This window comes from Pinus tabuliformis, chromosome 9 (genome assembly GCF_031772625.1).
Source record: "Pinus tabuliformis cultivar Carrire ecotype Pingquan chromosome 9, CPIR1, whole genome shotgun sequence".
Lineage (NCBI taxonomy): Eukaryota > Viridiplantae > Streptophyta > Pinopsida > Pinales > Pinaceae > Pinus > Pinus tabuliformis.
In genome coordinates this window covers 567457851-567472511 of record NC_142307.1, presented here as the reverse complement: position 1 = coordinate 567472511, position 14661 = coordinate 567457851, and positions in this window count along the sequence as shown.

The following is a 14661-nucleotide window of genomic DNA, read 5'->3' as shown; positions in this document are numbered from 1 at the left end:
AAATATTAATCTTAAAGAAAGAGCCTCCACCATCAACAAAAAATAGGAGGAGACGCAGTGCGGCACTAGGGGATCCAACAAACAAAAGGGGAAAGAGGTTGAAGATATTTTGAGAGACCTCAAATAGGAAGACATCAATGAAATGCTGGATCAAATAAATTCCACCCTGGAAAGAAAAAAATAGGAGCTTAAGAGAAGAAGAGAGCAAGAGATCAAACAGTTTCAATATTCCAGCAACCAAGGCTAGCTCGAGAAGAGGAAGTGAAGAGAAGAGCAGGAAAAGGAGAATCATCTACAAGAAAAGTTGTAGGAGGAAAGAAGGGTGCAGGAAGAAGCAGAGAAGAGAAAATAGGAGGAAGAGCACAAGGCTAGGGAAGAAGAGGAGAAAAGGAGATTAGAGCAGGAGCTAAAAAATATGGAAGATGAGCTAAAGAGGTAATAGGCAGTCGCAAATCAAGTAAGGAGGCAATAGGAGGAAGAGCTAAGGAAGAGAAAATAAAAGGAAACTTGGGGAATTGAGCAAGGAGAGACTAGAAAAATAGTTGAGCTAGATACAAAACAAAGTGAGCTACCGTCATTGGATGTGCCTCCTTCTACTCCCCACACTGGAGGGATCCTTCCCTTGCAAGAACTGGGTTTCTCGGAAGGACAAGAAGAGGACGTCCTAGATCTCACAAGGCTCACATTTGATGAAGTCAGCATCAAAATTGTGCAAGAAAGAAAAAAATAATGTGCCAAGATTCTGATTGAGCCCTTATTAGTCACCATAGCCAAGGAGATTGTGCCCAACATCACAGCGAACTTGTAAATTATCACCTCAGCTGGGACAAATTTCATTACCGCCATGGAACACAATGTGGCCTAGATGAGCAAGCAGATCATAGACCTTTAGAATAGGCTTTACGCATCCAAAAAATGGTCGCCGCTGTAGAGAAAGATAGAAAGAGAGTAGAGGAAGAGAATGTAGCTCTTTGTTTAGTTCACTCAAGCACAACAGAATTTTAGGCAACAATCAAAGGAGAGGTCAAGACCTTTGGTGAATCCATGATGATGGTCTATGAAGAGATGTCTAAACTACATCACATAGTTTCCCCAATCCTGGAAATGCAAGCTCATAGAGAAGAAAGAGTCACAATGCTAAAGGAGGCTCTGATTGCTCTAGATAAAATACATGAATAGTTCGTTATGTACCCAAGAGCACTAGTGGTGGTCCCTAAGAAAGATTTTATCACCATGTAAAACACCAAGGTTCAACTCTGCATCAAGATTCAATCGAAAGAAAAATTGACTGAAGATGTGGACATGCTATTAGCTTCCTACATGCATCTTTTCAGTGGCCTAGAATTTATGATCCAACTTCATGGGGTTCTTTCTATCAGAGAAGTCGGGTAAGTGAGGAGGCAGAAAGATATCTCAAAGGAAGTTCGGGAAAGTGAGGAGGCAGAAAGGTATCTAAAAGGAAGTTCAGGCTTTTGTGGATACATATAAACAAGCACCCAGTAGAAGACATGGTAGTTGGCAAATATCACATGTTATGTGGTAGAACCAGTAAGGATTTACACCAAACTGGTGACCTTGAATAACCATGTGAATGCCAAATGGACCACCCTCATCCCATACGCACTCGAGTGCTTGCACAGAAATGATGAAGACCAGATGCAAATCACTCCCATCACCTTATAATACAACCTATGGCGCACCTATTTGATAGAACAACTCAATCTAGACATCCTAGAACTTGCCATTGTTAAATTGATGAATTAGGTTAATAACTTATTTTTGTGATGTATGTACTTTGGTAGAATAAGACGTTTTGGAATATGAAAGGTCATGAGGGAGACCAAGGGTCATCGGGTAGATGAAGAATCATGAGGAAGTTCAAGAGTCAAGGATAGGCCATGAGTCACCCTCACTCTATAAATACAACCTCATGACACATTTTTATGGACCTTTTGTGGAGGAAAATTTTGGAGATATAATATTTCTTAAGAGAACTTATGCTCTTCTAATTGATGTAATGAGTGATTGTAATATTCAACTATTGGATTCCTAAAATACTTTATGTCGTAATACCATGAGTATTTTCTTAGCTTGATGGTGGATGTTCCTAAGAGTCCTTTGATGTGTGGTCTTGTCATATGTTGTCTCATACTACAAACTTTGTGTTGCTTCACATGGATGGTATTTGATTCGCTAAATCTATGCTTGTGCTGATGAACTGTTTCATTGGTATTGGTATAATCTATTTTGATTATACATTTATTTATTCTCATAGATGTTTTATTATTGTGAGCCACTTTACAATTGTTAAGCACTTTATCTTGTAAAACATGAGTCTTATTTGAAGCCTTCTCACAGTTACTTTACATAAGGTTTATGTTGTTAATAGTCTAGCTATTCATGGTATGCACATTATAGGATATTTGTCAATTATTTCCTTTTGTTTATTGAAGTCAATGCTTTCAATTAAGCTCACATTCCACCCCCGTCCGAAGCAATCTCAACACATCTAAATGAAAGTCTAGCTACATACCGTAGGGATCCCTAAAATAAACGGCGCATGCTCTAGTTGGGAACCTACACTAGGGAGATCCCCTTTGCTGTTGGTGGAAAATTGTAGCCCATAAACAGATTTGGCAGTAGAAGGAGGGCCATGGCAAGTATTAATCGATTCCCTTAAACAAAAACTTCTCATCAAGCTAGTAAACAACCCTGGCCTCCCACGCCTCCTGAAATACCATAAATTCTCCCTTATGGTCTGGCTTTCACAAGGCCGCATCAAGAAGAGTCCCAACTCCCCCCTCTTGCAGATGCCCCAGGAGGAGAGGAACTACCCTTTTTTGAAGTCACCAAAGAATGAATCAGGGCCACGCGCCCTATTACTTGACATATCGCCAGGGGTTTGAAATGCATTCCTACCACTAACTCCCTATCCAACCCACTCACCTACATGCCTCATCACACGCATCAAGGCATCCTCGTTAAATCCATATCACAGTTAATCCGTCTAGAGATTAATGACTATGAGGACACTATCGAGAGGCTCTCCATCAAAGGGTTGGACAGTCATCCTGAAGATGAGGGAGGTGACCCTAGGAATATCTTCACCCACGAAAAAAACGGTCACAATGGGGAGAGATGCAAGGAAATGATTGACGCCTCACAGAGGATACTCGAGTCAACAATCAACATATGATGGTGAATACTAATGGGACCCTAGGGCGGGGAACCAGGGAATACCTTAGAGATCATATAAACTTTTTGACAGTGCTGGACCCACCAAAATGTCAAGAGGATCTTCCTGTTAAGAAGTCCCAATTATACTGCAGACTGTTTGGTGTAGGAGTCCCAACAGTGGGTCATAAGGTAATGCCTTGACCGCGGTGTCACATAATGGAAAGTAGAATAACTCTATCAATAGCAAGGGTGTGACTGATGCAGTGAGTCAAGGAAGGTGTATGAGAGGTTACAACACTTCGAAGGGGGAAGGAGGTGAATGTGAGTTCCACGTTGAAAGGGATCAATCCCAACTCAGCTAGGAACACACAACACAAAGGACATGCACAACTTTCAGTGGAGTAGTCCACTCAGATGTGGCAGTCACATCATGCAAGGTAAGATAACACGTACAAGAGCAGTCGACACGGACGGTGACATCATTAACAACATATCCAACACATTAACAACAAGATTCACATAATTGCATGTGAATCAGGTCATACACAAGTACATAAGTTAAACAACACATATCATTAAAGCAACTGGAGCAGTCCAACTACAATAACAACATATGCATGAAAATGTGTTGGCTCTTATTATATAAAGAATTGTAAGTCACAATCATACAATACATCCATGTAAACCTGCTAGCCCCAATAGTAGAAAATTATAGCCACATATTCCTACTCCTCCAAAGAGATGTACTAGCTCCGTGCAGTGGATAAGCCAAGGCACATTACAATACTGTTGAGACCTTCCTCAAAATAGTTTTAGTAGAAGCTTGGCTGACCAAAAGCCTCTACAATGAGTTATGAGGGACTATTTATAGCAAAGGGTGGGGTGACCCTTGACATCTCCCTTTATGACAGTTCAACTACCGTCATGACTCTTCAGCTACTCTATGACTATTACATCCAACTATCGACACTTGACTTACACCTGGCATGACTCAACATTACAATGCACATGTACTCATGTGAGACAACATGGATGGAGCAAGCCTTGCAAGATATCACTGACACTCGGTCCGCTACGATGAGACCAATTCTTTGACATGATTGTGATGGTGAATTTGGTGAGTTGATGCCAAGAATGGTCGTTCGTGATGGTGGGCATGCACCTCATGGTGGCATCTTGCTAAAGTGAACTCTTGCCTCTATTGCAATCAGTGCATTTGTTTGGCCCCTTCATCCAACTTGTCTACTAACATGTGCATGGTCTTCTTGGGTATGGTTGAACGAGAAACACATTGATGCATAGTGTTTGTGCTGATCTTCAAGTTTGTGATGGTGGTCATTTACATCATCTTTCCAAAGTACATGTTTAGCCCTAGTTGGACTTTCTTCTTGTCTTCTCCTTAGTGAGTGTGTTGAATTGGTTGGGTTACATGTGTGCATTCAAAAACATGCATGTTGAATCCCTTACATGTGATAAAAAAATTTCTCACCATGTCTACTCTGTGTCAACTGTTGGGATGGATATTTAATTTGTACGGGCGCAGTTTCATCTGTGAATGCATGTTGTTCCCACTACTATTCCCGATCCTACTACAACTCATTTGTCTGTCTATGCAGCTTCATGTTCTTCCTTGAGTTGTTGCTTCGGCACATGCAACTCCTTCTTCATTCCACTCTCTATCTTCGCGCAACCTTCATTTCACACCATCACCTCATAGCTTGAGTCTCCAAAGTTTCTTTGATTATTAGTGAATCCGTGTGATCTTGCAAATTTGTTCTGCCTCTGTGTTGTCAACAACCTTCATCTTGCATTCATTGAATTCATTGCGTTCGCTGCATTCAGTATGTTGCCTTCATCTTCTGTTCATGATGCTTCTCATTGTGATGTTTCTTCTTGATGTCCTTTTCTATGAGCAACTTGATGTCTTTGTGAGTAGATAAGATCATAGACACTTGATCAACTGCATCTCCAAGTGTCCTCTGAATGGTGTCTTCATCTCTCCTCTCCTAGAAACCATTGTACCTATACTGCTAAGAGGCAGATGAACGCTGTGATACTTGGAGATATGGAAACACTCATGGCAAGGAATATGTCAATTGAAAACAAAAATTAACATGAGAACTAAATTGTAACATACCTGGGTGAATGATCATGAAGGTTGCGCAATTTGGCCGAGACGTCGGGAGACCAACTGCCAAGACTGCACAAGGCACAGTCCAGGCTACTGGGATACTGACTGACTACTAGAACTGTGCAATGCATAGTCCAATCTGGCTATTGACTCTTGTGATGGTGTAATGTGTAATTCCAACTAGGAAGGACTGCTGGCCCCGGGACAAATTTGTACAATTTCTTGGGCTAGGCATCCACTGTCCTATATAAATGTGCAACATAGTCGTGGAGGCTAGTGCTGGGCAGGAGTGCAGAAATTTAGAGAGGAAGGTGAGCCTTACTTTCCAAAATTGTGCAATGCAGCCTTGGTGAAGGTAGAGCATGGGCCAAGGTTGGCCTGGCTCACCAACGAGCAACTAGAAGCAAGTAAGTAAATGAATTCATGGTGGCACTAAGTGATAGCAGAAGTGATTAATAGCGCATGAAAAACATGAATGAAAGATTCAACAAATAGATAAACATGCATGTGGGTGAGGAAGTTTTCCAGTTGGGTGAATGTCTGTGCAAAACAGTTTCATGCATGCGACAGCAGTGAGATAGAAATGCAAACTGAAACAAAGCTAGGACAAGCTAGTATACATGTAAATGATAGCAAGTGTTCAAAGAAATCAAGAAAACAGTACTCCCATAAGCGAAAACACAAAAAGCGACCAAAATGTAGGGTAAGACATGGGAAGTGGGATTACACCAAAATAGCTGAGCTGAATGTGCCGACTGCTCCTAGATGTGATGCGGGATGACAAAGCTACAAGGTTGATGTGAGGAATGAGCTTTGCAGCTTCTGGATGATGATTTTTTATAACATCGAGGTTGTGATGTGCATGCCACAAATCTAGGAAAAGCGAAACTTAGTGGGATGTTTCTGAATTTCTCCTTGCATGTAACCTCCAACTGCTAAACATTGATCCCTGAAACAAGGTATGCATTTGCTTGTTGCCTTGGGAGAAGTATCCCATGCATGCAAGTTTGTTTTTCTCAGTCTCGGAGGGAACTGGTCAACTCAGCTGCACATGCAAGAGACTGCTCAACTATTGGCGAAAAATGTGCATTTTTGGCTGGGAGTTGGGCTGATTGCCTAGGAGGTTTGCTCAATTTCTGGATAGAGCAGCTGACTTCTGCCTATATTTTCACAAATCCTGGGCTAAATAGCTAGCTGCTGGGAAAATTTGTGCAAATCCTGCTAGGAGGGTTGGCTGGCAGGATTGTGCAATCCTAGAGCCCAACAGGCTATCAAAGAGGATTGCAAAATTCCTGGAGGGAAGGTTGGTTGCCCTCCAGAAATGTACAATTTTCAAGGGGAATCTACTAAGCCTGCAATTGGACCAAGTCCTGGTGAGCAACCTATGAGGGGAATGGATCAACTGTGATCAATAGGTTACCCTTGTGCAAGGAAACCTCATGAAGCTTGAGTACTTGATGAAGTAAGACAAAGTGTTGTGCAAGGTTGGTAGGGAGGCTCCAAAACAGGCTAAGGAAAAATTTTGGAGGGTGATTGTAGCCGCTACAACACTTGGTGACACACTAGTAGAAATCCAACTCTCTGAATGGACCTTGTTCATGAAAAGCAAGTCTAACACCCCCGAAAGTATTGTTCAGCTCTCAGCTCATCTTGGCTTCACACTAGCTTGATGTAACGTGTAGCATCTGCTCGAATCTTGGTCGATTGACACACATTCCAAGCTAGGGCAACATAATTGTTTCGATTGGGGTTGAGGAGTACATAGGTGCAGAACCAATATAGTCGTCAGAGTCTTAGTTTCATCTCTGGTGTTGCTCCACTGCCAGCAGGCCTGGATAGTATGCCAATGAAGTCACATAGGAACACAAGCATGGCTCTGCTACCAGTGAGCTTGGTTAGTACCCCGATAGAGTTACTTGCATCACCTCCCTATGTAGGAAGCCTTTCTCTTCTTTCACCTTATTCATTTTGATTTTTGATTTTTTTTTTTTACTTTTCATTTTTTCACTTTTCACTGTGTATAGCACTTATTCATTTCATAGGCGAAAGAGGGATCCCAAGTTATTGAGAGTAGAATAGGTTGTTGCAGCAGAGAAGTAGTTTATTGTATCTCTAATGTGCTTGTTAAGGTTTCCCCCTCACCTTACTCTACTTGACTGAGCTGACAAGGGTTAACCCAAAAAAAATCGACTAGAGAAGGTGACACTAGTTAGCACACAAGCATTGTGTTTTCACCAAGGTTCACTTCGAACAGTATGTGTTTTCCTTCGATGTATCATGGACTAAAAGTAACAAGATTATCATACAAAGGCAATATGATAGATAACCAAGTAGTGATAGTTGTACAAGTCCTCTTGTACTTTACCTAGCTCACTTCAAGAGTCATACATCGTTTCATGCCAAACTAACCTATGAATGAAACAAATGAATGAACTAATAATCAACAAAGCAAAGAAAGAGAATAAGCAAAAATGAAAGCGAAGCAAGTAAACAAACAAGCAAGCAAACACACTCTTTGAAAGATCCACTGTGATAGATTCTTGATTGTGATCAAAATTGGAAGCAAATGGATCACAACCACCACGATCAGAAAAATCAATGAATTCTTTAGCATCCTCATGATTAGATGAATCAAATAGAGGGGTACATGAAAAGTGTATGAACTCATCCTCTGTGTTTCAGGAAAGGATAAATGAAGGATCAATTTCATCTTTAATGAATATCGTATCCTCTCCATTGCTGAATGATGGACTAACATCTGGTGAGTTTTGCAAGTGATCAACAATGGGTGCATCCGTGAATGAAGACACACATGAAAAATCATAGATGGTAGGTTCACCAAAGAGGTGAGGAAAGAATGGAGGGTGCTCGGACAGAAGGGAGTCATCCTTCACTGAGTGTTGATGTTCGATCTCCCACTTATACTCTTCATGAATGACAATGCATGTTGGTTTTGCAACAACAACTCCGTCAGTGGGTTGTTCCTCATTTACAACAAGTGAAGATTCCAAAATGGATGAACATAAGACAACACCATCCGAAGGAACACCTGAGTGTGAAGATGGAGGTCGAAGAAAAGAATGCACATGGGAAATCGAAGGAATCACAACCAAATATGCATGAATATGGAGTGGAGTGATGTTGGGAGAGTGTGAAGGATGAACAGGTGTGAAAACATGATCCTTAACATCACTGGGCGATGGTGGAACTATTGAATGATAGGGAGGCAGATAATCCATTGAGATAGTGCCTGCTCCCACATAAGATTGAGCAGTTCCATCAACGAAGAAGGTTGAGCGAGGCTTGATGTCAATATTTCTCTTGGGATGGGCATATTTCTTAAGGTAGTACTTGAACCAGTCCCAGAGATAAGTAAACTTCATCTGGCTCCTCAAAGCTTGAAACTGTAAGTCACGGAAGCATTGCCAAAAACCAATAACAGATTCATGTAGAGCCCTTCGTTGCTGTAACAGTTTCTGATCAAGATGGTAGGGATGAAAATGATAGAACATGTCTTCAATAATATCACAGAAGTGTTCAAATGAGTGCACGTGTCAGCCAGTAGGCTGAGCACCCAATGAAATGGAGATTCACGAAGTGTGAATGCAAGCAGCAAAACAACTTGTTCATCAGTAAACTCATCTTCCCCATGAATCATGGAAAGAAAGTTATGTAAGTGCTCAGGCCAGGCCATTGCACCTTCACCATAATACATGTGAGTGGACAAGAGATCAAAAAGCTTCCCCAAGATGGAGACATCTTCACAATTCATAAAACACCTCGGGGAAAGAAGAATGCAAGACTCCATGAAATATACGGAAAGGTTCACAACTAGATGAGAGGACTTTTCTTGTCATCAGGCCCTCCTTCTAGTGCCAGAAATGTTGAGGGTGTTGTACTCGCCAACATTTCAAGGGGATATCCCCAGTAATATGTCCCAATTAGACCTCAAACTGTTTGGTGTAGGAGTCCTAGCAGTGGGTCTTAAGGTAATGCCTTGACCGCGGTGTTGCATAGAGGCAAGTAGAATAACTCTGCCAGTAGCAAGGGTGTTACTAATGCAGTGAGGCAAGGAAGGTGTATGAGAGGTTCCAACAATTTGAAGGGAGAAGGAGGTGAATGTGAGTTCCATGTTGAAAGGGATCAGTCCCAACTCGGCTATGAACTCACAACACAAAGGACATGCACATCTTCCAACGGAGAATTTCACTCGGATGTGGTAGTCACATCATACAAGGTAAGATAACATGTATAACACTCACAGATCAGTCTAAGATGAGTGTGATGGTTGTTATAGGAAGGTTAAAGTGAAAGGTATGTCTGATGTCCAGTAGAGAAGTCGACACGGGCGATGAAAGCATTAACAACATATGCAACACATTAACAACAAGATAGATATAATTTCATGTGAATCAGTTCATAAACAAGTATGTAAGTTAAACAACACATATCATTAAAGCAATCAGAGCAGTCCAAATGCAATAACAACATATGCATGAAAATGTGATGTCTCTTATTATATAAAGAAGTGTAAGTCACAATCATACAATACATCCATGTAAACCTGCTAGCCCCAACAATGGAATGTTACAGCCACATCCGCCTGCTCCTCCAAAGAGATGTACTAGCTCCATGCAGTGGAGAAGCCAAGGCGCGTTACAAAACTATCCAAGCCTTCTTCAAAATAGTCTTAGTAGAAGCTTGGCTGACTAAAATCCTCTACAATGAGTTATGAGGGACTATTTATAGCAAAGGGTGGGGTGACCCTTGACTTCCCCCATGGAGAATATTCATCCATACATTTAACTGTAATTGGAAACCACAAAGGTCAAAGAGGAGTTGGAATGTATATTCGATTAGATCATGGAAACAGAGGTGAAGTCTATCACCTACCAACAACATATACACCATTAGTATACTGTCAATGTAGGGTAGCTTCTTTAGGATGGTAAGTAACTTCCCAAGAACATAATGTAATAGAAAGTTCCCCATTTGGTATATCAACTTCACACAATGGGAGCCATTTAAAATTAACAACAAGGAATTATATAGGCAATTTTTAAGAGTTTCCTAAAATATGTCATGACACTGGCATTTTTTGGATAACGAAATATTCAGACCCCTTCTTCATTTACCCATGTGTTTTTGTGGGAAATTATGTGCAATAATAGCGGAAGTGACATGTTTCAGAATTTTTTTTTCTTATGATCACTTTAAGGATAACATCTTCTAACAAAGTTTTATGTAGAATTTTTTTTTTTGGTCCATGTCGCCCCCATATTTTTATTGTTGTGATCCATAGAAGCACAATATTGTTATTGTTGTTCCCTTACATTATTATTATTATGTAGACTTTGATTATATTGTGAGCCCTTATTTTTATTCTTGTGTCCATGTAGCCTGCATATTGTTATTGTTGTTCCCTTACATTATTATTGTTATGTAGACTTTGATTATATTGTGACACCTGAGACTCCTATACATACCAATGAGTCCTTCCCATTTGTATCATGTTATGAAACCAGCTCAAGAAAAAGATAGAAAAGATAGATCAATGCCTTAAAATTCAGCCTCTTCGAGGGGGCAACCTCCTTTACATTACATAAATGAACAATTCTTGGATGATTCAAATGACAAAAACTCCTTTCTATATATAGGAGTCTAAGGAGTCACAATATAACCCAGCAGACCTAACAATAATAATATAAAGCCACAAAAATAACAATAGAGGGATTCTATGGTGCATAGTAATAACAATATGGGGACAATAGGGGCACAACAATATTAATAAGGGGTACAACTACAATAGTAATGGGGTAATCACTAGTATTATAGGGACCCAACATGCCCCTCTCCTTCAAAAAAGTGTTGTCCTCAACGCTTGAGTAGTTTTGGATGCTTCTGTATAAAATTCTCATCCTCCCATGTGGAATCTTTAGCAGATAAGCTCTTCCACTTGATAAGATACTCTGAAATTTATCGATTTCATAGTTGTCGAGTTCTTGTTTCTGTGACTGATTCTGGTTCCAATATAATTTTTCCTTCCTCGTCAAGTTTTGGAAATATTCTTTGAACTGGGAGCTTATCGCCTATAACCTTATTTAAACATGAAACATGGAAAACTGGGTGCAATCGAGAAGCTATAGGAAGCTCCAATTTGTATGCCATAGTATTAATCTTTTGCAACACCTTGTACGAATAATACTTTGGTGATAATTTATTATCATTCTTAGCTTGCTTGAGGGACATTTTCTTATATGGTTGTAGCTATAGGAATACCCAATCACCTACATCAAAACTTGTTTCGCTGCGATGTTGATTTGCCTGTTGTTTCATTCTATTCTGTGCCAACAGGAGGTTATCCTTTAAGAGTTGGAGGACTTGTTGTTGATGTTCGATGTGATGTTGAACCTTAGAATTTTCTCTTAAATATGATGTGATGGATGGTGGCTGATACCCATAAAGTGCCATAAATGGGGTCATTTTTGTTGTTGTATGGAAGGAAGTGTTATACCACCATTCAGCCAGAGGCAACCATTTGACCCATTGTGTCTATTTATCAGATACAAAGCAACGAAGATATCCTTCCAAACATTTGTTTACTATCTCATTTTTCCCATCAGATTGAGGATGATAAGATGAGCTATGAGCTAACTAAGTACCAAGACAAGAAAATAATTCTGTCCAAAAATTTCCAGTGAAAATGGGATCTCTGTCACTTACAATAATCTTTGGGTTTCCATGTAGCTTTTGAATTGTTTCCATAAATGCAGTAGAAACTGTACTGGCTTTAAATGGATTTGATAATGCACAAAAGTGTGCATACTTGGTAAGTCTGTCAACTACCACCATGATGACACTCTTTCCCTCAGACTTGGGTAAACCTGTGATAAAATCCATTGAAACCTCCTCCCAACGTTGGCTTGGAATGGATAAAGGTTGTAATAGACCCGGTGTCTTAATTGTTTCAACTTCATTTTGTTGGCAAACCAAACATTCTGCCACAAACTTTTGAATATCTGATTTAAGGCCATCCCAAAAAAAATCCTTCTTAACCCTGTGGTAAGTTTTTAAAAATCCCGAGTGCCCTCCTAAGGGAGAAGTGTGCAATTCCATAAGAATATTTTGTTTTAGTTGGGAATTCTTACATAGGTACAAGCGATATTTGTACCATAATGAATCATTTTTCCAGCTAAATGTATCCGACGTACTAGAATCTTGTTGTAACTTTCGAATAAGTGCCCACACTTCTTCGTCATTCTTCCATTCCTCCCTTGCTTCGTTTATCAAATCTGGTTGGATAATAGAAATGGCGCACAACAATGCTTCCACATCCTCATCCTTTCTTGAGAGTGCATCTGCCACCACATTTTGCTTCCCTTTTTTGTAGATGATTTCAAAGTCATAACCCAACATCTTTGTGACCCACTTTTGTTGCTCTTCAGAGGATAATATTTGTTCTAAAAAGCATTTAAGGCTATCATGATCCGTTTTTACCTTGAAGTGTCTTCCCATTAGGTAGGGTCACCATTTCTTAAGTGCATGGAGTATTGCCAACATTTCCTTCTCATAAATAGCTTTGTGTAAAAAATTTCCCTTGATTGGACGACTTTCAAAAGCAATGGGTCTTTCATCTTGCATTAAAACAACACCAATTCCATTTCCTGAAGCATCACATTCCACAATCAAGGTTTTTGTGAAGTCCGGTGTAGCTAAGACAGGTGCTTGGCACATTTCCTCTTTAAGATGTTCGAAGGCCTTTGTTGCTTCTGGAGTCCATGAAAATCCATCTTTCTTCAATAGTGTTGTTAGAGGTGCTGCTATTCTCCCATAATTCTTAACAAACTTGCGATAATACCCTGTCAAGTCGAGAAATCCTCGTAGATACTTTATGGATGTCGGGATTTTCCATTCCTTAATGGCTTTAATTTTGCTAGGTTCTACCTTAACTCCTTCATGAGATACAATATGACCCAGATATTCCACCTCTTGTACTCCAAAGAAACATTTGGATCTTTTTGCATATAATTTTTTCTCCTCTAATAGTTGTAGCACCCTGTCAACATGTTCAACATGATCCTTCCAAGACTTGCTGTAGATAGTATATCATCAAAAAATACTAACACAAATTTTCTAAGGAATGGTTTGAAAATTGAATTCATCAAACCTTGAAATGTTGAGGGTGCATTGGTATGGCCAAAAGGCATGACCAAAAATTCATAATGACCCTCATGAGTTCTAAATGTTGTTTTCGGAATGTCTTCAGTCTTCATTCTGATTTGATGATATCCTGAACGAAGATCCAACTTGGTGAAGTAAATTGATCCATGTAATTCATCCAGTAATTCATCAATGACAGGAATGGGAAACTTATCTTTAATAGTGAGCTTGTTGATCTCCCTATAATCTGGACACATGCGCCATGATCCATCCTTCTTGTGCACCAGTACTACTAGAGCAGAGAAAGAACTTTGACTCAGTTGAATTATACCAGCCTCTAGCATTTCTGCAACCATACGTTCAATTTCACTCTTTTGGGCATAGGGATATCTGTACGGCCTGATGTTTGGAGGAACACTTCCTGGAATCAGATGAATAGCATGATCATGATCACGAATAGGTGGGAGATCTTTGGGAGTCTCAAATACCTTGGATGATTGTCCAAGACTTTTTGGAGATCTGGAGAAATAGATGATTCCAATGTGGAAACATCTAGCGAACATAATTGTGCAATTACACCTTTTCGTTCCTTTTTTAGAAGCTTTGTCATACCGTTAGAGCTAATTATCTTCCTCGGTTTCCCTGCAATACCCCTTAATTCAACTTCCTTTCCTTCCACAGAAAATTTCATGAAAAGTTCTTGAAAATTAAAAGCTATTGTACCCAAGGATTGTAGCCATTGGACTCCTAATACAACATCAGCACCTCCCATTGGAATGGAAAGTATTGGGCTATTAAATACATATTCTCCCATGGATAGCTTGATATAATGGCACTTTCCAAAGCAATTTATTGTTCCTCCATTTGCAACCATCACTTGACACTCTGGTGCTGGATATAAGAAGCAATTCAATTCTTTTGCTACCTTACAATGAATAAAATTGTGGGTACTTCCTGAATCAATCAACACTATTACCTTTTTCTTCTTGATTTGTCCTTCTATCTTGATGGTTTGAGGAGTGGTAATTCCCGCCAATGCATTACAAGATATGGTCGAATTCATTTGTTCTTCATCTAGGCTTTGTTCCTGGAGTATATCCTCTTCTTTTGACCTTTCTTGCTCCTTTTCTTCTTCCTCTTCACAATCTATGTAGAATAATTTCTTCTCAGCACAATTATGACCTTTAGTGTAT